The 24,923-nt window shown below is 46.2% G+C and overlaps 1 protein-coding gene and 1 non-coding gene across 3 annotated transcripts in view; one reads left to right on the top strand and one right to left on the bottom strand.

The window, feature by feature from the left end:
• Positions 1-24,923, top strand: part of LOC144155632 (uncharacterized) — a 552,497-nt gene that overhangs the window by 47,542 nt on the left and 480,032 nt on the right. The window lies entirely within an intron of this gene.
• Positions 7,974-8,047, bottom strand: Trnan-guu (transfer RNA asparagine (anticodon GUU)). Its single transcript has one exon. It is a non-coding gene; the product is annotated as a tRNA-Asn (tRNA).

The following is a 24,923-nucleotide window of genomic DNA, read 5'->3' as shown; positions in this document are numbered from 1 at the left end:
TCGGCAATAACCCACTGGGAATTTCTGGAGATTTTTCTTCTCATGGAGGTTTGGTTAAAGAATTAGATGAAGGAGTTCGGCGCAAACATGTCGCGAACCATGCGTACAGTTTTACACAGTGTTACCTTGCGTAAGGATATACGCCCCTGAACACTACGTCACGTACGGGACTGTTCAAGAGAGAGAGAATAAACATATTTATTAGACGAGCTCGTCGGTGTGTGATGGCGAGATCACCGGACCTGCGGGGAGAGGGGGCGTCCTCCAGTGCGGAATGCCCTGATCCTTTTTAGCGTCTCGTGACCTCTCCATCAACCTGTGCTGGCTCAACAGGTCCGAGCTGGTCTGTCGGTCCACCACATTGGAACAACGTTGGTCAGCATTGGTCAGACCTTCAGCCGAGTGCTTAGAGATTTACTAGTGTGAAGGCAGCGTCACATTGAACACAGCTTGACGCGCTGTGGATCTGTTAGGATGTGTATTGCAAAGAGTGTGGGATGGACCCTTTATTTAGCCAAGCATAATGCGATAAGACGTTCTGCTTAGCTTCACGGATAACTACAAAGCGTGCAGATGAAACGAAAGAACGCATGCAGGAAGAAGCTGGAAAGAACCGTTTCGACGGCGAGAAGGAATTGCACAGTCGAGATGGAGGCTTAAACTGTAGCGTGTTGGAGCGCACCTGCTGTGGCTGCCGGGTACGGGTATGGCGCCGTAGTGCGGTAGGCGGGCGCGGCGCCGTGTGCAATGTCTGTTTGTTATTTTCTCCAGCGTGCACGCAGTTCCTGTTGTTCCTCGAGGGACACGAGGTAACCTCCCGTTGTACGAATGGAATGCTGCAGGGCATGCCTCATTTGCTGGACCGCCCATCGTTCATCATCACAGCGCTTCCCTCCTGCCTATCACTGTCGGCTAAGCCACGCGGCGAACGTCACTGCGCGCAAAATGGCAGGAGGCAGCGGACGAGTTACCGAATGGCGAGTGCGGATTTTGCACTATTGTGCCCAAGCGACGAGATTTCTCGCGGTGGTTGAAGAACCATCCCCGGTAGAGGCCTAAATATCACTGGGTAGATGAGACGGTAGGCCTGTAATAACTTCGAGGTGACCCGCATTTTACTAAGCCCCGTTACAAAGCTCCAGGTTAGGTTGCCATAGTAGCCTAGTACGTGATGGTAGAGTCGCGTGGGAAGGTTTGGGTCAGCATCGTGGCCATGCAATGTTTGCAACCTTGTGTTTGTCGCCCGAGAATGGTTTCCTCGCAGTGCAGGTACCAATACACATCTACGACAATCCGGTGGTTCAGCTTCCCCATAATGCACTCGACTGGCTAATCCATTCAGCCAAGCATGAATTTTCGGCGAATGACGGCGCCGCGCATACGATTCGACTCCAAAGTTCGGTGTGCTTGGCTGCATGCAACGCAGTCTAGGTTTTCTGTGACGCTTTGGCGGTGGCATCACGCATTGCAAGCATACGCTCTGCACTGCGCAGTGCCCCAGCGCGGATGCCATTTTTGAGTCAAATGATATGCACGCTACTGTCATTCGCCGAATTTGTTTGGTTGACGGCATGGATTGGTCACTCGTGTATACATTGTGGGGAAGCTCAACCATGGGATTGCGTATTCATTGAAAATACGGCCCCCAAATAGCAAGCGCGGAATCCTCCTTTCATGACAGCGCAAATTTCCTGGTACTGGTTTGCTCGTAATTAGCAGACGAATATTCGATCCGATCATGGGAAAGTTCAGTAATCATTCACGATCATCCTATACGACATTGCGATGGCACAGTTTTCGTGACATTTCGCCAATATTTTAGTAGTGTTACGTTATTATTGCGATGATACATGACTTGACATGACCCCGGAGCCAAAGGTGATCGCAAAACGAGCAGGATAATGTGAACGTGTTATCGGGGGACCCTTTCGAAAATATCCCGTCTTCGCCGTCGGATTCCGCTAGCGCTTCGCCACTTATTCTACGGCGCTGAGGCACTACTATCATTCCAACGTTGTTTCTTCCGTCGCGGCGCGCACACCAACGGCGATTTCTCGGGTGAGTCACTGCGCGTTGACGGCGAGTGATGCAAGTGATGCGAGTGATGCGATGCGAGTGACGCCACCGGTCACGCGCTCGCATCCTCATTAGGGCCGCGACAGTCACGATCAGGCAGAGGAGCACCATTAACAGCGGCGCTTTAAAGAGCCGCTTCACAGCCATTGCTTCGTGAAAGCATGCCGTTGACCTAAGCTTAAGAATACTTTGTTATTTTAACTGTGCGAAAGATGGGCTACTTTCCGCCGCGTACAGAACTTGAACTTATAAAGCCACATACATTTGGATGAGCGAGTGTTTCAGAGACAAATGTTATATAAACAGTTAGGCTCTTCTTGGAACACATATTGAGGTTTTCGGATGAATAAGGTCGAAAGTTCAAGTGTTATATGCAAATTCACATTAAGAAAACAAAATCGGCACATATAATTAAAAACAGTTAAGGTGCGGAGCCATATTCCAAGTAAACTGACATTTTAAGTATTCTACACAGGCACTGGTGAATACTATAGAAATAAGCGTCAATAATATGTGTGGCTAGGCTGCTTTTTAAGCGCTCAGCAACATATTTGTTATTCGTATTTTCCCGCATTCAAAGAAAGACGGGCGCGCAACGGTCATTGGTAGTGATCTGATTTTTCTGGCCTCGTCTATGGGAGTTGATCAAGCGAGCGGTAGCGTTCGTGGTACGCTAACTCCACCCCTACCATTTACTTCTACGCTGCCTTAAGCCCACTGCACCACCTGTATGGTACATGTCATCATGTACATGCCATATACTCCTTCACCCCTTTTGTCGGGGACCTAACACAGCATCCTGCCTTTGAAGCCTTATATTTTGGGAAAAGATGGAGGAAAGCCTTCGTTAAGGCGGTGAAGCCGCAAGCTGTTCGCACTAGAGGTTGCAAACTTACAGTGCTTGAAAGTTCACTTGAGAGTGGACCTTAAGACGACAGTGAGGGGGGGGGGGGGGGCATTAACTGGTGTATCCTAAAGCGCGCTAAAACAGAGATTCTGCTACACCTCATTTGTCTTTGTGCTCGATTTAGTACACAAAGAGTGTCCCTCGCACTGTCTCTCGGCCGGCCCCTCTCCATAGGACTACAGCTGAAGGACGTATTAGGTCCTTGGAATTCTTCCAAATGTGCCTCTTATGCTACAAAAGCTTTACTGTCGTACCTAAAAGACACAAGTCTTGATCAGACTTTGTAAATAGTTAAAATTATATGTGTTCATCTTCGTCATTATAATCATCATCGTCATCGCATTCATCTGGCGTAGAAAGCCAGGCAGCTTAGCTCGTCTGACATCGCCAGTTTGATTAAAGATCTCTCTCTCTCTCTCTCTCTCTCTCTCTCTCTCTCTCTCTCTCTCTCTCTCTCTCTCTCTCTCTCTCTCAGATTGGGCGAGTAGGTACACTTTTAGGAGGATAAGCGCGCGCGTTCTTGCGCCACTGGTCACGCGCGCGCCTCCAAGAAAGAGAGTAAGAACAGAACAGCGTGTTGTCTGGTCGTACTCTTCTTCTTATGTTTTGTTGTTTTGCACTGTTTATGAACAGCAGAGCTGTTCTGGGGCTGGCCCTGATGACAGTCCCTACTGGTATTGGGTCGCGCGCTCTGTATTGCCCCTGAAAAAATTTCTTCCCTGCAGTACATTTGTGTTTAGAGCTGATTTTGAGGGGATCGGTGTAAGCTTGGTCTTTGAAAGCTGGCTTTTCCACCGTGCCTGTTGTGCAGTGAAGCATAGCCATCTATGGAGGAAGCATGATTACAGAAAACCGCTCTAACTCTGTTGTTATCAAACTTATCCTAAAACAAGTTATATGAAAATTAGCCGCTAAGACCACTCCACCATTACGCCGAGATTAATTTACTTGTCTTAATTTGTTAGTTGACGATGAAGTTGTAAACGTTACAGAATTACTGTCTGCTATAAATACATTTTCATCTACGGAAGGAAACATGTCTAATTACAGAAAAAGGGCTGCAACTTTTGTTTTACCGGAGCTATCGGGAAACAAATTATAGGACAATAAGCCGCTAAGGCGACTCTAACATTATGCAACGCAGATTTGCTGATCATTCTTCTCAACAGAGCGGATGGGCACTGATATTTTTCTTTTTAAAATCCCTGTAGCGGAGTTTAAAACCAAGTCTGGTAGCGCGTGCTCAGTGAGTGTAGCTCAGTCGGCAGGACTCCCGTCTCACCCGATCACTTTATCCCGCTGGGTCATCACCGGTCGCTTTATTGTAGAGTACACCATCCCCTAGGTGCAGTGGGCCAAATCTTTAACTAGAGTGCGCGAGCTGCGAATTTTCAGTGTTATGACGTTCTTAGGAAGGAACAGCCTAGCAGAAGATGGGCCCGTTCGCAACTTGGCTTCCGTCATACGTCGTTAAAGCATGAAAAGTCGCCACTCCCGAACGCTAGTTAAAGATTTTGCCGACTGTACACCGTTAGTACGTGAGGCTGGAAGTTTGGAAACCTTCCGACCAGCCTGAAGCTTAGTGGCGGCTTGAATTGAACTCCTATTGAAGTTAAAGTGTCCGTTTTAAGTGCATAGTCTCTTTCAGGGTCAGCCAACCTCGGAAGTTCTGCTGGTGAGCCCATAGGCTGGTGTGTTCGTAACCAACACACCAGCATGTGCGCCAGCTCCGGTGAAGTTTGTCATACCGAGTTTGTGAAGAAAAGACCGATGACCGATCGAACGAGTGAATAAATGGGTATGAGCCTAAAATGTAGCCCTCGTAGTCGAACCCCTCGTCAAATCGTTTGTTTGACTCTGAAAGGGGAAAAATATGAATAGTGGTAACGAAACAAAAGGATTCACTGCAACCTTGAATTGAACTGAATGACGTGCGGTCGAGTTCGCAGCCCTTGTCACTCTGCACCGCGGGGTAAGAAACCTTGTCTGACTATAGCATAACAGGTGCTATGGGGGCGCCGGAGGCAGGAGCCAGTCATAGCGCATTGCGAGGGTACGGCGTTAAATGAAGTCCCCCTCCACAGGGAGGGACGTACTCTACACACTCAAGTATACCCGCACGGTCACACCAGATGCGCGATAAAAATAGCCCCATCTGTGAGAATTTATGGCTTTATAGCATCGAAAAGCTTCTGTTCAGCTGCAAGAACCTGTTGCTTTTTACTGCTTGTATAGAACGCCATTAAACGCTCGGTCTCTGCTAGCTTTGGTATTTTTAGTTCCGGTTATTTAGTATTTTATTGACCGTGCCTCCACAGAGATGATTAAACCGGAGCGTCCGAGAGCAGTCACGCGCTGCAAGATTTCTCGCATTATCATCCTTATCCTTATCTTGAAGCTTATGGTTGAATGCACAATTGGAGCGACATGAGCACTTCTGTCAGTACTTTTCTTTGCAATTAGCTCTTGAAATCGGCTCGCAGAATAGCCGCCACGTTACACGTCCTGTCCTCCAAACAGTTCCCTCAAAATACTGCCCCAAAACAGCACTCACTGCATCTTCTTGGCTCTTACTGTGCGAATTTCGTGTTTCCCTCTACCGCTTTTTTAATTTCGATTTTACTTGGCCGAAACCGCACCTTGGCTATGATTCCCACCGTATTGGAGGGCTTCGGAGGAATTCAGACCACCTTGGGATATTTAACGTGCGCCGAAATCTCGAAACGTGGGTGCTTTACTTTTTCGCCTCCAATAAAACATCGTCCTCCGCGGCTGGCATCAAACCCGCGTCCTCGGGAACGCCTTACCCACTGAACAACGGCTGTGGGTCTTCGTATTTTTTTCCTTCAAGGAAAAAAAAACAAACAAACTAGGAGGCGATATTACCGCACAATACTAAAATTCATCGCGACTGCACGATTATTCGGCTACATTGATATGGGGTAGATACCGCGCGGAGACGTTTTCACGGCAGTTCGTTTACATTAGATAGTATTACGTTATTATTGCGATTAGCCTGGTTAACAGGAAGAGTGAATTTACGAAAATATTGGAGAATCTTGGCTAGCGCTAATAGCTCTGGCTTATCTGTTCCCCACAATGCACCGAAATTACCAATCGCTGCGCCCAAGGCAGAAAATTTGATTAACATTGGAGCCAAACATGCCATTTGACTCGGGAATTTGGCATTCGCGACATTGTGAACCACAAAGTGCCATACTTTCTTTGCCGATAACATTATTTATTTATTTATTTATTTATTTATTTATTTATTTATTTATTTATTTATTTATTTATTTATTTATTTATTTATTTTAAAATAAAATCATATTCTGGTTCTTTTTGTTCGGTGTCCTTCGATCAGAGCAATTTAGATTTTAAGGTGCGTGGTGGTGAAGAATATTCATGGTTGTTTTCGTGGGGCGAAGACGACAAAATAAAAGTTTGGTTCATGCGAACGCTTGCCACGTCAGAATAAAAACTAAACCAGTTTTAAAGCTAACCTAATTGATTAGTTCAGTTAATGCGGAAACCAGCGGAAATTATGGCGTCTTATCATTCACTGACTCGTTCTATCTCTATGACGTCACGTGATTGGCAGCCGCGGAAAAAAAGCCACTGCTAATAAACAGGGTTTCCAGATTTTAGCATTTCATTTGGTTCCGATTGATCGCGCCGATGCTAAGGTACACTCTGCATTTTTTTCCTCGCCTATGACACTACTTACGACGTTGCGCAATTTTGCAAGTTTGTCAATATTTGGGTTTGGGTCCTTCGAGGCCGGAATGCATGTAACCTATCTATTATTTCTTTTAAATAAAAAAAGAATGTATACTTTCACAATGTTCCCTTTAAGGGCGTAGGCCTGTCACCGGTCAGGATGAATTATAAATGAAAGGTAAAAAAAATCGTGATTGTGTAGTAAAGATGCAGAATTAAAAAGAAAGCTTGACATCTCTAAACTGCCCGCCATACGTCATCAAATTAGAAATGTTGCGCAACTTGATGCTTTTAACATCCCCTCAATGCAGCCGTACGGCTACAAAGGAAAGCTCTGCAGCTTCCTCAGAAACTTCGCAGTCGAAGGAAAAAGTTCATCCTGGTGCAGGATTCGAACCCGTTGATCTGCAGAAACTTGCTCCACCTTGGGGATTCCCCCTAAATCTGGTTGATTAGCACATGTCCATTCCTTTGAGTTGTTTGTCTTGAAAGATTCGCAAGCTAATGTTATTGTTTCTGACCGGTCATGACAGTCGTCAACTCGCCCTGCGTATGCGCCACCTCATCAGTCGCTATGCACCGATCTTGTACATGGCGGGTTGCTTTCGTTCTTCGTTGCTTTCACATTTTCAGGACTTTGCATACTATTTTTAATCCTCCGTAATTACCTCAGTCTGAAGTACTTTAGAAAATGATTACGACCGTATAAAGAACCTCACCTCTTCCCGTTCAGACAAGGCAGGCTGAATGCTTTGTATTGGGATAAATACAAAGCTTCTCACAATTGTATCGCAATGACTAGTTTATCACAATTGTATTGTGATACACTAGTGTTGTAGGGATTACGCCTTGCTCCCTCGTGGTCCTAAGCCAATGAGCGAAGTGAATAATGAGATAAGCCAGAAACAGAAGCGTCATTTCAGCCCCACGGCGGGAAAGTCTTAGATTATGTGTATGAGGTTTCAACGTGGATGTATGGGCACGCTACAGGCGTGATAACAGTAATGGTCAGCAATTGCATTCACGGAACTGCTAAATTCAAACGCATGCCAACTCATCCAGGGAATCACAGCATCCCAAGAGCCAGAACGTTTATTGATTGATGTGATTGCTCGATGAATGTACTGGCTTGATTGATGTGTTAGAGGCAGGCGTAGGAATAGACATTAAAAAGGTCATACAACTCCTGCAAAACCTGCATAAAAGACAAGCATGATGAGCGAACTGCTCAGGCCGCTTTTGCTGCAAAAAAAAAAAAAAAAAAAGCCAACGCCCCCGGGAGGGCTCGAACCTCCAACCTTTCGGTTAACAGCCGAACGCGCTAGCCGATTGCGCCACGGAGGCTGGACGCTATGGCCATGCACGTTACTTTATGCGCTACTTAGCGCATGGAAATAATTTTACACGTAATAGACAAAAATTAAGTAAATACCTTTCCAGTCGCTGAACAACGTAGTAGTGTATGCAACTAATTGCTTCTTTAATTGCTCATCTGAAAATGCAGTGACCCTTACCCCAAGTTTCATTGCGTCACTTTTCAACGTTATGCTGAAGACTGTTTTCATTCGGGCAACAAGATAAAGAAAACCAGCAAACAAACCGGCGGGTGTTGAGGAAGCGTTCTTATTTAATGCAAGTGCTCTTAAAAAGCAAGAAAAAAACTGTGAGGATGGCATACGTAGCGACGTTAAAGAAATTGAAAAACTTGTAGTAGCAACATATGTTCATTGACATGCAATAATACTGTAATGGTTTGGTATGTGCGTGCACAAGTAAAAAAGGGTCTCTGTACATTATACTACTTGCAGTAACGCATTGAAATTACCAAATCAGTTTGTTACTGACAACCTGTTCACCAGCATAACCTTCGTCGTGCGTGACACTCGCGTGACGCACGACCTCTAGTTACCCGCTGCGTGCCTCAGTTGCAGTCTCTCGGAAAGCGCCCACTTTCTTCGAGTTTGGTGAAGGAGGCATAATTTTGCGGGGGGCAAGCAGTCAGTTGAGGCTGAGCCAGGGCTTGTCTGGGACGGGGGAGTCGCGCTGCCCAAGCGGGCTAGAGAGGAGTTCATTTTACGCTTATAATCATTCATTTCATTCTTGTTACATTCATTTATTTCATTGTTCAGTACCGTAATCATTCTCTACGTATTCAGCGTAAATTCACAGTGTTGCTAACCTATTTCAACGTTAATCGTCGTAATTAGTGCCGGAACAAGAGGTACTGTCGCAGATCAAAGAATCAGAGCACCATTCCAACATGCATACCGAAAACGGAAAGGAAGGAATAATATTTATTTTACATATGCAATTATGTTAGGAACTTTTTTTGCATAGTGCTAAGAAAATAATCCGCGAAATAGATAACCATAGGGCTAGCTAGATAGAACTGAGGAAAAAGTAATGGCTAAAAACTCCACTAAGCGTTTATTTCAATGAAATGGACGTAACTGTTTGGGCAAATCCGCGTTCGGCGAAATGGCGTCGGACACAACGGCCCTCTACTACATTTTATTTTATTTTATTTCCTTCAGCACGCAGTTCTTTTCTTAGTTAAACATCAAATTTATTCGAAAAACCTGTGAGCTTAAGAGGCACGCGAACGGCATCAGCGAATGCGTCCAACACAACACCGAAGCGGCGAGGAAATGGGGGCGGAAAAGTTTACAAAAATTATTCAAATACAATATGACATGTGCTGCAAAATGTTTCGCGCAATTGTCCCATCTCTGAAGTTCGGGCAATGGAAGATTGAAAAGCAGCAATAATTTCTCTGGGGCAATTTCTTCCTACTTTTTCCCTGGTTTCAATTTCTCCGCGACCATTTTTTCCGGGTCGATTTTTTCCGGCACCATTTGTCCCGTTTAACGGCATGGGTACGTGATATACTGACACGTGATGTGCGTATTCCTGCACACACGCTCTTTTCAACCTTGTCCTGAGTAACGTGAAGTGCGGATGACGTGCCATTGTCCGTTTGAATTAGACTGATCGTGGTTGCGCTTCTCAGTCGCTCGATCACGCACCCCTGTGCCTCAGAAGGGGAGAGAAATCCCGCGTCTTAAGAGACGCACTGTCGAGTCATTCTGCGAGCAAGTTAGACACTTGACTTAAAGACGCCGTCACGCCCGCAAGAGAGGAATTAGCGACCGCGTGTTTCCTTTCTGTAGCTTTGTTGCTTCCGGTCTGCCCCGCCATCTCACACACGGAATGGAGCCGATGCCTGTATATGCGAGAAGGTTATTTACCTCTTTGTAAGATTTTCCCCCAGTGGGCGCCGGTTTGTCCCATGTCCTTCGACCCCGCGGTGTGATGACGCGAACGGTCTGGTCACAAGGTAGCCGCTACAAGTTGTCGACCTCTGCTCGATTTAGAAATTAGCGGTCAAGCACCCATAGGCTGCTTTGTGACGCCGCGCCTTAAGGGTCCGCGGCGGTGAGTTGCGTTCGACCCTTTCTGTGTACTCGCGGCGCTTTCGTTTATTTTTGTTGTTTTTTTTTTCCTGCTTGTGGAGAGGGCTTTTTGAACGTGCCAGCGGACGTATTTCGAAATGTAACCGATCTCGCTGATGTAGGCACTAATTGGCGTATGTCCTGTAGATGGCGTGGCTGGAACCCTACAAAATGCGAAACCCCGATACATCTGGGTCGACCGGATTCTTGCCTCCTCAGATGCAATGCACCTTCAGATCTTACATATAGCTTTGCCTAGGAGACCCACCACTTGAGTATGTTCTCGTTCATTTAGGTGCTGCGAAAGTTCAGCTAAGACGAACAGTTTTGTTTGTGTAATATAAACCGCTAATGAGTTCTACTTAAACATTCAAGTTAACCCGTAGCTTCGCAAGCCCACCATTCCTCCGCTGGAAACCAGCAACGAATAGTTCGACTCCTAGACTCCCACCTCTGGGGGCACTCAGGGAGAAACTGCAAGATCACCGGCAGCAACTGCAGAAAGGTCTGAATCCCCAGTGGTGCGATTCTTGTGAATCTGTTGTCTACGCGGCGACACAACAGTTGTCTGTTGTGTAGCCGTGATGATGCAGGTTCAGTGACCCGACCCCTTCCGCAAGGGAGTATGCGAGATGATGTTGCGTGTTTCATTTCTGGTTTTCGGATACTGTCGTCCGTTGCGTGAGAGGGCAGATCGGAGCCACCTGCACCTGTGACAGCAGACAGGTGTTGCGTGTTTGCTACGTGCACCCAGCATGTGGGGCGCGCTTTTCTTGCGTGTGGGGTCAGTGAACTTCACGGCTTCTGCTCGCACGTGTCAAGGGAGAGAGAGGGAGAGAGACCTTATTTTCCGGACCTAGCCACATGTGCTGCCGTGCGTGACAGCATACACAGCCCGGGCCCGTGTCACGGAGTGATTTTCAGCGGGGAGAAATTTCCTCTCTCTTCCAGCCACAGTGACAAGTATTCTTTGGCATAAAAACGCAGTTTTGGCTTGCCGTTGGAAGAAATGACGAGACACTTCCTGTGGGATTCCTTTCATACCCACATAAAAAAATAATGGTTAATTCCTAGGATGGCTTGGTGGACTAGTTGGGGGGGGGGGGTATCATGAAGGGGTTAACAGCGCACTAAGGCGATGACACACAAGGGAGAGAAGACAGGACAAGCACTTTTCCTCTTTGGCAGTGATTGCAGAAGACATTGAATTTTCAGATAAATTGAAACCTTGCTCGCTTTTAGGCCGGAACAAGTACCTTTCTGACCTCCCTCTTTTATTGTAAGGTTTAACGCGCGGACGCAACGCAGGCGATGAGGCGCGCCGTAGTGGAGGGCTGAGGATTAATTTTGACCACCTGGGGATCTTTAGTGTGTGCCGAAATCTCGTACACACGGGAGTTTTTGCTGTTCGCCTCCATCAGAAAAGCGGCCGCCGCGGCCGGGAATCACACCCGCGACCTCGTGCTCAGCTGACCTCCCCCCTTCTCACCTCGTTCCCTCTCATTGGGCAAAATACAAAGACAGTGCATTTATCCGATCCTTGCAGTCATTCTTAATCCTCCTGAGTTTCGGGAATTTCGCCCACACAGAGGTACTTTAGTGCGGAAAAAACACCGCCGGAATACTTCTCCCCAAAACTCAGCTTTTGAGGAGGCGGATTCCTCTGTGCACTTCGCTGCGGTGATTAGGGAAGCGATAGTGTTCGTCATTGAGAAACTGTGACGTTCGTACGTTGGGACATATTTTTCTTAGCAAGGCATTAATCACATTCTATAAGGAAACAATCCCTTGCCGCTCTTGTAGTTTCAATGTAGGGTTGATGAGGACGTCATCAAGGAAGTGAAGGCTAACTGGTTCCAAGTATTCAACTTTTATGAAAGCGACCACACGGCGACACGTTACACATACAACAGGTGTGTGAGTTCGCATGACTTCCTATCCCGAGACGATCAGAGAAATTTTCTCTATCTCACTGACGTTCCCGCGAACACGGCGTTTATGCTACATGCGTACCTCACTACCTCCTCCTCCTCCTCCTCCTCCTCTTCATCGTCATCGTCATCATAATCATCATCATCAACAACAACAACAGCCCACTAGGTCCACTGCAGGACGAAGGCCACTCCCATTAACCTCCAACCGTTCCTGTATTGCACCGCTCGAGTCCATTTTTGGTCTCCGACATTCCTCATTTCTTCTCTCCATCGAGTAATCGGCCTTCCCCTTCTTTTAGACCCATCTCTCGGTGTCCACTCTGCCACCCTGGTAGTCCACAAGTTGTCATTTCGCCTAACCACGTGTCCTGCCCAGGTCCATATCTTTTCCTCTGTTTGAACTACGTCTTCTACTCAAGTTTGTTTCCTGTTCCAGGGAGCTCGTTTCCTCTCCCCCAACGTTACTCCTATCATTCTTATTTGCATGGCCTCCTGAGCCGACCTAAGTTGGCTTTCAAGTTTTTTAGTAAGGCGCCGAGTTTACGCTCCATATGTAATTACCGGAAGGACGCATTGGTTGTATATTCTCCTTTTTAGCTTTCCATTATTTGGGAGTGGTTGCCGAGTGCACCCCAGCCCATACTTATTCTGCACATGAATTATTTCTCGTGGTTGGGATCAGCACAGACGACCTGACCGAGGTAGTTATAATCTTCTGCTTGTTCTAGCGTTTCGTTACATGTGCTGAACAGGGCGCTTTCGGGATGTTTACTCATAATTACTTTAGATTTATTCATATTTATTTTTAGCCCCACAGCCTTGTTTTCTGAATTTAGTTCCTCAAGCATTTTTTGCAGATATTCTGCAGACTCGCTTAGCAAGACTCTGTCGTCTGCAAACCTCAAATGGCTCAAGTATTCTCCGTTTATCCGCTGTCACTTGTTTTCAAGATTTCAGAATACCCCCTCCAGACAAGCTGTGAAGAGTTTTGGCGAGATGGTATCACGCTGTTGTACTTCTTTACAGATCGGGAATTTGTCTCTTTGCTTGTGGAAGATTATCCTGCCCGCACATCCTTTATATATGTTATCTAAGAGTTTTATGTAGGCCTCCTCTATCCTCTGGTCTTTCAATGCTTCCAGCACTGCTGCGGTGCTCACTGAATCAAACGCTTTTTCTTAGACTACAAATGGCATGTGAACTGGTTTACTATACTCTGCATACTTTTCTATCACTTGCTTAACGACGTATGTGTCATCCATTGTTGAGTATCCTCTCCTAAACCCAGCCTGCTCTCCGGGTTAATGAGAATCTAGGCTGTTCCTTATTCGAATAACCATTACTTTGGTAAACAGCTTGAACACAACTGAGAGTAGGCTGATGGGTCTGTAGGTCTTAAGGTCTTTGGTGTCCCCCTTCTTGTTAATCAGAAGTACGTTGGCGTTCTTTAAAACTATGGGCACTTTTAGAGTCCTTACGCATTCGGAAAATAGTGCAGCGAGCTTTTCCAGTACAATATCTCCTCCATCCTGTAAAAGATCTACGGTTATGCCATCGTCCCCTGCAGCTTCTTCTCTTTTCATGTCCTTGAGAGCCTTTTCAACTTCATCTTTGGTTTTTAGTGGGACTTCGCGAGCTAAGCTTGTACGCTTAGTAGCAGCCCTTGGTCTAACGCTGCCAGCATATGGCCTGGTGTAAAATTGTTCCTCCACTTTTATTATCTCGTCCATGTTGTGTTTGATGTTACCCTGCTTGTCTCTGAGTGCGTACATTCATTTTTTGCCTAAAGCTAGCTTCTTTTTAGTTGCTCTTAAGCTTCCTACAATTTCCAGTGTTTCTTCGATCCTTTCTGTTGTCCGCACAAATGTCGGTTGTTTTTCTTCTGCTAATCAATTTCTACAGCTCGGCTAATTCAATCTGATCCGTCGTACTCGAAAGTTTCATGTTCTTACCTTTCGCAATTAGTTACTTCCTTTTCTGGGTTTGTTTTCCAGTTTGTTTCCTACGGGCTACTTGCCCAATAGCTAACTCCATGTCGGGTTCCTTACTTTTTACAAGTCTCGTTCTTACTCATTTGAGATTCAGACTTTGCACCTAACCATTCTATGATCGCTGCACCGAATTTTGCTTACCACCTCTACATCCTGCCCCATGCCTTGGTGTCACTTAAAATGAAGTCAATTTCCTTTTTTTTTGTTTTACCGTTGGGAGCTTTCCATGTCCATTTCCTATTCTTTCGTTTGTCGAAGAATGTGTTCATTATTCTCAGGTTGTTTCTCTCCGTAAATCCCACCAGTGTATCTCCTGGACTGTTGCGACTGCCTGTTCCAAAGTTTCCCGCTGACCTTTCTCCCATTTGTCTGTCACCTACTTTTGCGTTAGCCTCCCATCACAATCGTGATTGTGTTGTTCTCATATTCATTGCTGATTCGACGTCCTCGTAGAGACTGTCTCTGGCTTCATCATCGGAGCTGGTTGTTGGCGCGTAGGCGTGTATTATCTTTAACTTGTATCGCTTGTTTAGCTTGACTACCACTACTGTGACTCTTTCGTTAATGCTAAAGAGATGATCGTCAGGCAGCGAAATTTTGTTCAGTTTACTGCGCAAGAAAACCGCTGTTTGGAAATCACGTTTTTTTTTTTTGTTTTTTTTTTTTCTGGTGAACACCGACAGGCCGTTTAAAGATATTTTCAAAACGCCATATGGCATCGAGAGTCTCAGACCCAAAAGCTTCAAGGCGGGTTGCTCACTGATTGAACGATGTAGAGAAGTGCATCGGGTATACCGGCTGGATATTAGAAAAAAACGTAACAGTCCACTCATAAGAAGAAGCATAAAAATATTCCGGGCCATCTCCACTAACGTGAAACCTGAGGAGGAGCAAAGCATGCAGTGTATAATTGTATCCTTGGCGCCTTAGCGTTTTTCTCCACGGAGATGAAACCGTTGGGGGTAGAGGTATACAGCTTTGCGGTAAAAGTTTCGTGTCGTTGAAACACGAAGCGTTCTAGTGCGAGGCATTGGAAAACGAGTGTCCCGGTATGTTCGTTTAGTACGCGTTTTTGCCCATGGAGAGGAAACGTTCTAGCGCAAGGCGTTGGAAAACGAGTGCCCCGGTGTTTTAGTACCGTAACTACATGAAACGATTACGACGACAGGAGACGCCTACAGCCCTAGCCACCAAGGGGCTTCACGCCTGAACGAAAAAAAACTCAAAATTTGGAACATTTGGAAAATTTGGAAGCGGTGCTACATAACCGCTCGAAAACTCCTGAACCGCTGGCGCTTGTCATACATCTCCCCATTGTTTAGCGCAAAGAAAACTGCACGTACATTTGAGGCAAAATATTTGTAATTAACCGGCAGCACCCGCGTTCATTTAGTTCGGAACGCTCGTTGGGTTGGTTTTTACGATAGTAAGCGAAAAAAACGTGGCAGTGCAACGCCGGCACGGGCGGGAGAAAAAGCTAGCACAGGAAGAACAGAACTCCCGCTGTCGCTCTTTCAAGCAGGGGGCACGCGAACACTGCGGAGGCGGGAAATGTGAATGGCATTGGGTGGTACTACAGTGAGCGGATAACGGCGCTACAGCCCATTATGGCGGATCACTGCTCTGCACTTCCGACAGTGTTCACATTGAGAGGAACGGCTTTAATTTTTTTCTGATGAAGGCGAAAAACTAAGACGCCCGTGTGTAGAGATTTCGGAGATCGTTAAAGATCCACAGGAGGGTGAAATTAATCCGCTGCCCTCCACTACGGCGCACCTGATAGCCCAGGTGTACCTTAGGCGCGTACAACATTCAAAATTGAAGAAAAAAACGCTTATAAAGCCCAGAACCTAACAATGCACACATCATCTGAGAAAGGAGCATTCGAAGATTCTTGCGACACCACAATTGGCATCGTGCGTCCAATCCGCAACGCTCAGCCAAACCACATGCGTCATACTATCACGCAAGCATGGCCAGTACTGAGCTAAAGTGGTGCGTTACCCGGAACGTTTCACGTTAGCCACTTGCAACTCCCTTCAACTCCCTAGCAGTTTGCCATGCAGTTTCTTGTTGTTCTTCAAGCTAGAATTTCTTTTTCTAGTTTTATTATGTATGTGTTATGGTTGGTTGGTTGGTTGGTTGGTTGGTTGGTTGGATGGATGGATGGATGAATAGAAGGAAAGAAGGAAAGGAAGGAACTAAAAAATGTTGGCATCGTCCTCTTCATAACGAATATTTGTGAATTAGTGATGAAAACAAAACTTAACAAAGGTGGGACGATATAGGCGTATACCAAAGTCTGTGAAACCGGAGGTGAACATATTTTGATTCGTTTTTCTTTCTGAAGATTTTTTTTAACGCACCGGCGCTACACAGGCGATGAGGCACGCCATAGTGGAGGGCTCCGGATTAATTTTGACCACCTGGGGATCTTTAACGTGCGCCGAAATCTCGAACACACGGGCGTTTTCGCTTTTCGTCGTTTTTCTTTCTTGTCTGATATTGTTATGATGGAAGGAGGGGGGGGGGGGGGGGGTGAGAGAAAGGACGTGAACCATGAGATGGGTGAACGGTGCATTTACATTATGTACATGTCGGTTATGCTAGAGCCCGCTCTGGCTGCCCGCTTGCCTAGCTTCTTCCTCGGACGTTGCGGCCACAGCAGCACATTCCATTTTTCTCATACTCGTCGTTTTCTTGTAACAACACTCCTGAGCTGTTCTCTACCAAAGCAAATATAAAACCGCTTCGCCTGCATACGCTACTTGGCGTATTTTTTAAAAGAAGATAGTCTTTCTTGGGCTACTTAAACACGAAAATTTTGGTGTGCCTATCTGTCACCGATTCAACCGTCTGGCCAAAAAACAGGTGAAAAAGTGCTTGAACACTAAGGACATATAGGTAAGGCCGTTCCACCATACTAAAACTGCTGCCATGGCCCAACAACCATCGAACTGCTCCGCCAGCATCGCCCCACCCTGTACATTGACCTCGTAAGGACTCCAGCTCACTCCTCACTTGAGGGAAACGACTATGCCCACCAACAAGCCGGCGCCCTTTCTTCCTAGGCTACCGAGAACGACTAGGACCTTCCACCCCTGATCACTTTCCAAGACATACCTAAGCACTCCCGCGCCCTTAAACAATCCCTCCAAACACCTCATCATACTCTACTCAAACACGAAGAAACTACTACTTCGTCAAATTTACACGAACACTTTCCCTCACCTCACCAGGCTACGCAACCTTTAGCCAACCCAATAACCTGGAGAACGTAAATTCTGTTCTCAACAGTGCACCCTAACCCACATCATCATCGGGTGTGCTTGCACCCAAGCTCTCCCACCTCTTTCCTCTCCTCTTCTTTTTTCCGAGCTATGGGGGAACCTAATGATCAGCGCTAACCTGGACGCCCTACAACTACTGGTCTCCAGGACAGAGATCGCCATATTGACACTTGGGCTACTGTACTGAGAAACCACACTCATTTCTCTGGGAGATGAAGTTCTCTGCAACTACATACATGCGCAAATTATTCCGCGCAAAGGAGACCTCCGGCATACTTGAGGCAAAGTGTAAGCACATAACCGGGAGTGAAAGCATTCTTTTAATTAAGAGTACAAGTTGTATTGGGTTTTACGGTAGCAGATGAAAAAGAAGCAGTAAAATGGTGTCGAAAAGAGGTGAGATAAAAGGAAACACTAAATTAAAAAATGGCCGCCATCCCGCCCTGTGAAAGTGGACGTCCAGCGAAGCTTTGTAGACCACTACGTATGCTGATGTGGGAGGGTATGCAATGTTCGTCGTCGTCTCGACGGGCTAGTCACAAGCGCTCGGTTTCTCTGGCGGCAGAGCCTCACGCATGCGCTCGCCGTCGAATGACGTCAACACCCTTTTGGTGAGACGCTGCAAACCTAGCCTTTACTAGGAACACAAAGGGGAGGGGGGGGGGGGGGGGCATTGTTCACAGGCGCCTTATCATCTATCTTGCGGTTTCGATGGTTGTTTTGTTTTAGTTTTTTTTTAACGAATACTGAACTCTATGCTGAATGCCTGATTGCAAAGCAAGATTTCGCTGGGCCTCTCTTGCGGCAAATGCTCGTCCTGCCTAGCCTGTCGCATGCGCTTGGCGTCTTGGGCAAGAACTGCTGGATCCTGCCAGGGATTGTTGTTTACGACACGAAATTTTCCGACCAATGCGAGGTTAACAGATTCGCTGTAAAAAGTTAGCAGTGCCTTAGCTCGGCTATGCCAGGATATACGTAGCGTGAGCTAAGGTTCAGCTGGTTATTCTTAGCTTTCCTGGGTGTCTAGGATTAGCTTGATTATCATGCTTACTGCTGCTTCAATGACACACACACACGGTATACGCATTATTTGACATGTATATTTATCAAGCGGCTCCGGCGCAGCGCCACCAATCGCCCCAGAGCTAAGCTGGTTTCACAGGCGCACGCCGGTGTTGCTGCGACGCACGAGCCATCGGTTCCACACCCGGCCACCCCTTGCATGATCATCAAGTGTACCGGGCCATCACGTGCGGAGCAGAGGTCGGCGAAGACGCTATGCGCGTGGGGTGTGTGAGAGACGCCGGGCAGAGGGCAATGTTCTGTGCGCCGTGTGACGTCACTGCTCCTCGCGCATGCGCAGCACGGCTCTCCAGGAACCACGCGAAACTGCTCAACCTCGGCCAGTGTAGCTGACGCTACAAAATGCCGGTCAAGCTGGTTAAACACAACAGAAACAAAAGGCCCCAACAGATGGTGCGTGAGCAGGGCAAATGCTAGGGAGCCTACATGCGCCGCGCCTTCGACGAAGGCGCGGCGCATGTAGGCTCCCTAGGCAAATGCGGGAAAATTAAACTGAGTCGATCGAACCTCTATTACATTCATCATGGTAGGATCGAGAGGAAAGGGCAAGAGTGTGACAGGTGGGAGGGGGAAGAGGAGAGGGGGTGGCGCAGATCGACGACATTTGCAGCGAAACGAGCAGATGCACGGACAGATTTCTTTTTTTTTTTTTCTGAGTTCTAGCGCTCGACGCAGCTAGGAAGACCGGACAACCAACGAACGAACTAACGAACCAAGAACTGTCGCACGAGTCGACTAGGAACGTTTGACGGTAATATTTGTACAACGAAGCCCGTACACAAAGGCGAATCAATGGTCATTGTAACATATTCGTGTGGATCTGCTGCAGCTGGGGAGACCATGTTAGAAACAGACCATTCATGCGCAGCTCTGATGAATAATTGATCGGCTTATAAGAAAATGCAGTTATTTTATAGGGATTTTTTCACCGATGCTGTCTATGGCTAGTTTCCGAAGAATTTTGAATCTTGCGGCTAAGCCAACTTTCTGGTAAATGGTCCGTACCTCTCACTGTAATGTAGGCATCTTGAAAATGTCTTGCTAAAATAGGCCTCTAGCCGACGACTCTATCATTACGGCGTTTCATTTACTTGCAGTAATTACTTCCCGATGAAGTTGTAAACGTTACAGAATTACCGGCTGCTGTCAATACATGGCCATTCTCGGAGAGAGTATGGTTACAGGAAGCCGCTGTATCTGCTGTATCCTCGAAATGTTTTATGACAATTAGCCTATACGATGGCTCTGACATTACGGCGAGTTTCATTTACTCCTCGTGATTGCGTAGTTTACAGTGAAGTTGTGAATATTGTGGAATTCCCGACTGCTCGAATGCGGATCTATACAAAGGGAAACGGACAGCTGCATGTTTGTCCGCTAGAATGAAACTCTAGTCATTTCAAGTTGCATTCAGCAAATTAGCCAGGAAGTGGGCTCAGTCTCCAGTTACACACACTCGTATTGTGTTTCGTGCACTTATTGGACTGCATCCAGCTTCGATAGTCATCCTTTTTCAGAAAGGGGAAGGGCACTGAATTTGTTCGTTAAACGCAACGCATGTTTTAACGATACAGACAAAAGCTAATCTGGTCACCTCGTTGTGCTGTGAAATCTTATCGCATTGTTGCCTGGGGTTTCGAGACATCAAGATAATTCTAGTATTAATTACTCTTTTGTGATGGCAGGGCACCGCTATAAAGCACGAGTGGGTGCGGAAGTAGGGTATCATGGCTAAGGCGTTGTGCTGCTGAGCACGGGGAAGTGGGTTCGATTCCCGTCCTCGGCGGCCGATTTTCTGATGGGGGCGAAAAGCAAAAAAAAAAAAAAACGCCCCTGTGTACGAGATTTCGGCGCACGTTAAAGATCCCTAGGTGGTCAAAATTAATCCGGAGCCTTCCACTACGGCGCGCCTCAACGCCTGCGTTGCGTCGGTGCGTTAAACCCTAGAATCAGTCAACCAGGAAGTAGGGTATCATGCTGCCGTAGAGAGGCACAAATGAACCGGCTAGGCACGTAAATGCCACAAGGAAATGGCAAGCGATGGGATGATTGTGTGTGACGGAACAATAGGTCTTCCGTCATACGGGAGCGACACTTGAGTAATTTCTAAACGGTTCCATCACGTCGCAAGTAACCGCAACGCCCTAACATTGCATGAATATTCGATAAATGGTTGTTGGTCGAGAGCTTTTGCTGAATTAAGAATTTGCTTGGAATAATTTGTGGGTCACTTATTCCTGAGGGGGTTGTAAATTGTTGCTCGTTAAAGGAGCCATGAAGAGAAAATGCAAGTTGGTTTTATTCGAAAGATTTCGTGTTTTATAGTGCCCCCAGCGCTTGTCCGGATACAAACGGTGCTTTATTCACTGAGAAATTAAACAATTTAGGTTAAAAGTTTGATTTTCCCGCTCAATCGTGCGTTTTCGTGGTCCCAAATGACATCACAGGAACCGACCGCTCTGCAGCCTAGAGTACCTTCATTCACGCATCCGCCGTACAGGGTAGAGACACGTATACGCTGGCGCCGCCATTTTCGGTTGCTCGCTCGCCGCCGAAGCAAGTCATTGTGTCAAAACCGCGCTAAAATTATCGCCGCAACGCGGTTTACTGAAGAAGTTTGAATCATATTGTCTGTTTCGCGTTGCTAGGTCTCGTGGGAAACGAAAAGAATAACGCGTTGAGCCCGTTGGCCCAATTGCGGCGGCACGGGACCGTTCAAAGGTTGTCTCCACCCTGTATAGCGGTGTTGGTTTGTTCCCGCGTTTCTTTACGTTCCGTAACCTAGATGGCGCCACCATACCGTGGCAAGCGTTTGGTTTGTTTTTGCCCGCATTTAAACCTGGCTTGTTTTTGTTCTGGGAGAAAATATTCGTTCCCTGAAACAGTGCTCGCTCGACAAATGGGGTCACGTAAGACACCGTTGCTTGCGTCAATCGGCCAGTGTCGTCTGAGACAACCCCAAGCCCCGTAGTGCTGTGCAGCTAAACCAAGCATGCTGTGCGCAGTACGAACAGCAGAACGCATCAGTACTTCTATGTTTACATGTGCTTTCATAACTTCCACTGTTTGTCCCATCATTCTTATTGCTTTGTAAAGAATGTGCCCTAAATTTAAGCGCAAATCGCTCGTTCGTCTAGTTTGTAAGCTCTACCTAATTTTCGTCTGCTTCTGCCAGCCTCCGCCAATCGCAGAGCTTAGCTCATGTGACATCATAGGTTCTGTTGCGGGAAATGAGCTGTGGTGGGTCGCATGACCATTCCCGTTTTTCCTAATTATGTAGCTTATTTGAGCGAAGTTTACGTTAAAAGTGGTGTCAGTATGATTATAACGAGACAATCTTTTGAATGAACCAAACTTGTGTTTTCTCTTCATGGCTCCTTTAAACGTGGATCAAAATCTCGATACACGGACGTTCTCGATTTCCATCTATTTCAGAAAAACTGTCGTGGGGAAGGGAGATCGAGGCCACTTGGGGTCAGCAGCAAACGGCTTAGCCACTGAGCAGCTCCTGCGGTCACACTTGTCAAGTATTAACAATTTTCAGGTGCCGGACCTTTTAAACAAATTGCGAAACGCAAAAAGTTTGCACACATCGGGTGTGGGCTTTCGCTGTTGCGCAGTGGAGCACTCCTGCAGCCTGATTGCTCCAATAAAGTCGCAGCTAGGCAAGGGAAAAGCCGTTTTATATCCCCTGCAAGCTGCCGAGAATGACATTTTGTTTGCTCAGCTTGCACTACGCTCGCGCTTCCAGCAGCAACAGACCATTGCTACATTGGAGCTCATTCATTTCCCCTGTTGTTACATAGAGCGTGATAGTGTTCAATTGTCTGGATGGGAAAGTGCGCGAGCGGGTACGAAGTTGATGGTACGTGAAAGAAAAAAGGCCTCAATTGCATTGACTGTGCAATATCAACAACGGAGGGTCGAACCGTTTCGGCATGAACCGATAACAGTTATTGCTTTTTTATTTCTCTCTCTCTCTCTCTCTCTCTCTCTCTCTCTCTCTCTCTCTATATATATATATATATATATATATATATATATATATATATATATATATATATATATATATATATATATATATATATAAATATATATATATATATATATATATATATATATATATATATATATATATATATATATATATATATATATATATATATATATATATATATATATATATATATATATATATCGTCGCAAAGGTGTCCCGATGAGACGAGAAATTACGCCATTACACATTTAGCACCACTTAGTACCAAAAAACCACCGTATGAAGTATATCTGTGGTAGCTGTTTAAGATTATGATATGAACACGAGCATGTAAGAAGCCCCCGCGATCCCCCTAGCGATGGCACTGCGGGTCAGGCATGGCGGGTCAGCCTCCGCTGCAAGCTCGTCGTGTTCTGGCTGAAGTGCATCGCTTGGGGCCATAAAGTGTCCCGCAGCGGCCATGACACCATCACACTGCCTAGTCCTCGCAGTCGCTTCGAGGGAAACTGAATGTTCCGAATTCCTCGGCCCAAAACCAACGTCAAAGAATGACAGATTTGGTGGCCATAAATCAGTAAACTGTATCCACACAAAGCTGACCTCGGGGGTGAGAAATATGAGCAGGTGTACAGGAGGAAACAATGCTCGACGTCAGCGCCAATTCGAAGCCATGAAGAGCGTGAACACTACGACTACGAACCTACTACATGAAAAGCGGTGCTACAGAGCAGCAATTCGCTGAGAGATATTAAGCACAAAGGAGCCGCGTCATTTGGAATTGGCGAAATTAGTACAACAAAGCCTCCAATGTCAATTTTGCCTCGAAAGGACTCGAAATCTTGCTAGAATATACTGACAATCAAATGTGTATATTTTCGTATCTACCGGTCATGTACGGTAGCTTTAAATGCCACGTTGACGCTGCTTAATGCCTGAAAATGGCAGTAATACTCCTTGATGCACCAGAGGTACGCACAATTGGTTTCAGCTGTTGTCAATGCAAACAAGGCTGACTATTTCAAACAGTTCAGCGGCACATGCGGCGGCAAGGCTAGAAAGCTTTCCCAATATGTCACGAGGCTGTGATGGACATGAGGTGGCGTTGTACATGTGTCATGAAGGCAGAGTATCAAGGGAAGTTATTTAGTGTGAAAACGGACCATTGGTGCGAATTTAATGTTGTACTACGGTGCATCTATTGCAAGACCCCTGCTACACCTTTTCTCAACTTTTTTAATCGTCTGAAAATGCTTTTAGAACATTATGCATAACGTACAAACCGTAGATTACGCGGTCAGGAAATAGCCGAACCAAATATTTGTGATCACAAATCAGGTAACAGAAACTCGCTGGAAAGACGTTTCTTTTTCCAGCAGTTTACAAATTCCTGCATTCATTGTGTGCTGATGTGACGTTACTCAAGCAATATCGCCTCTATTCTCCGGCTTCGATCCTTCCAGTTCAGCAATGGAAGCATTAGAATGCTGCTCTCAAGAAAAGAGCTACAAAAGCGAATCAGAGCCCCAAAAAGGTAACTGTTGCACCGAGCACATCGCAGAGTTTTGTTGTGTGCTGGCAATAATTCTCGCTTTGCTAGTTCTTCCAGACCAGAAGGAAAGTGGAAAAATGTTTATCGCCACCGCTGCGGGGCTCACTGCAGCGGGGCTAAAGATGTCTAAAAATTTAAAAATTTCAGGGGTTAAAAATGATTGAACATTTTTCCGCGTGCCCTTCAGTCGCGCTGTGCGCCCACACGCTGTGGAACAGGTACACATGCGTTTTTCGTCCTCTTCGTGTGACAGTTTGCCTCGCTGGGCCCTTAATCCGCATAGTAGGGTGACATGTCTTTTGACGCTTTTAATGTTCGGGTGCTTTTTTTTTTATGCTGACCATGATTCGTCGTTTCTGCTTAGTCTGGTGCTCTTCGAAGCGTACAAAAGGCGTAAGGCTGTTGGTGAATTATCTTTGGACGACCCCACTGAGACTTAATTTCAGGACTATTTTAAATACTACGAATGCCCGTCCTGTGTTTCGAAAATGTCTGCACTCAACAATTTCTGTTCTACTGGTGACGAGCGCCGAGCAGTATTCAACGACAAACGACACCTCGGTGTGAGTCGGTTCGGAAAAGTGCGTTTCAGAAACCTTTATTTAACTCTTGCGTTTGAGTGTGCGGATGAAGAGGGAAGAGGAAGGCAGAAAAAATGCGCGATTTTATCTGTTTTTTTTTTTATGATTCTTCCTGTCCTGAGCGAGGAACAACAGCGGAAAAATGGGAAATAACAATGAAATAGAAGCTGCCTGAAAACATCTGGACGAAATAAATTATCAAGAATGGGTGGTATATAAATACAACTGTTTACAAGTACAGGAAAAGGAACCTTTCCAAGTACATGTCTAAACTAAGAAACTACTTTTATGCCAGAAACTTCCTATTCACTCCAGCACAAGAAGCTGAAAAATATTCTGCTAC

Source organism: Haemaphysalis longicornis, unplaced genomic scaffold, assembly GCF_048455015.1.
Source record: "Haemaphysalis longicornis isolate Haplotype H1 unplaced genomic scaffold, Haemaphysalis longicornis Haplotype H1 scaffold_1, whole genome shotgun sequence".
Classification (NCBI taxonomy): Eukaryota; Metazoa; Arthropoda; class Arachnida; order Ixodida; family Ixodidae; genus Haemaphysalis; species Haemaphysalis longicornis.
The sequence above is the reverse complement of the archived record's forward strand: the minus strand, read 5'-3'. Positions and strand labels throughout refer to the sequence as shown.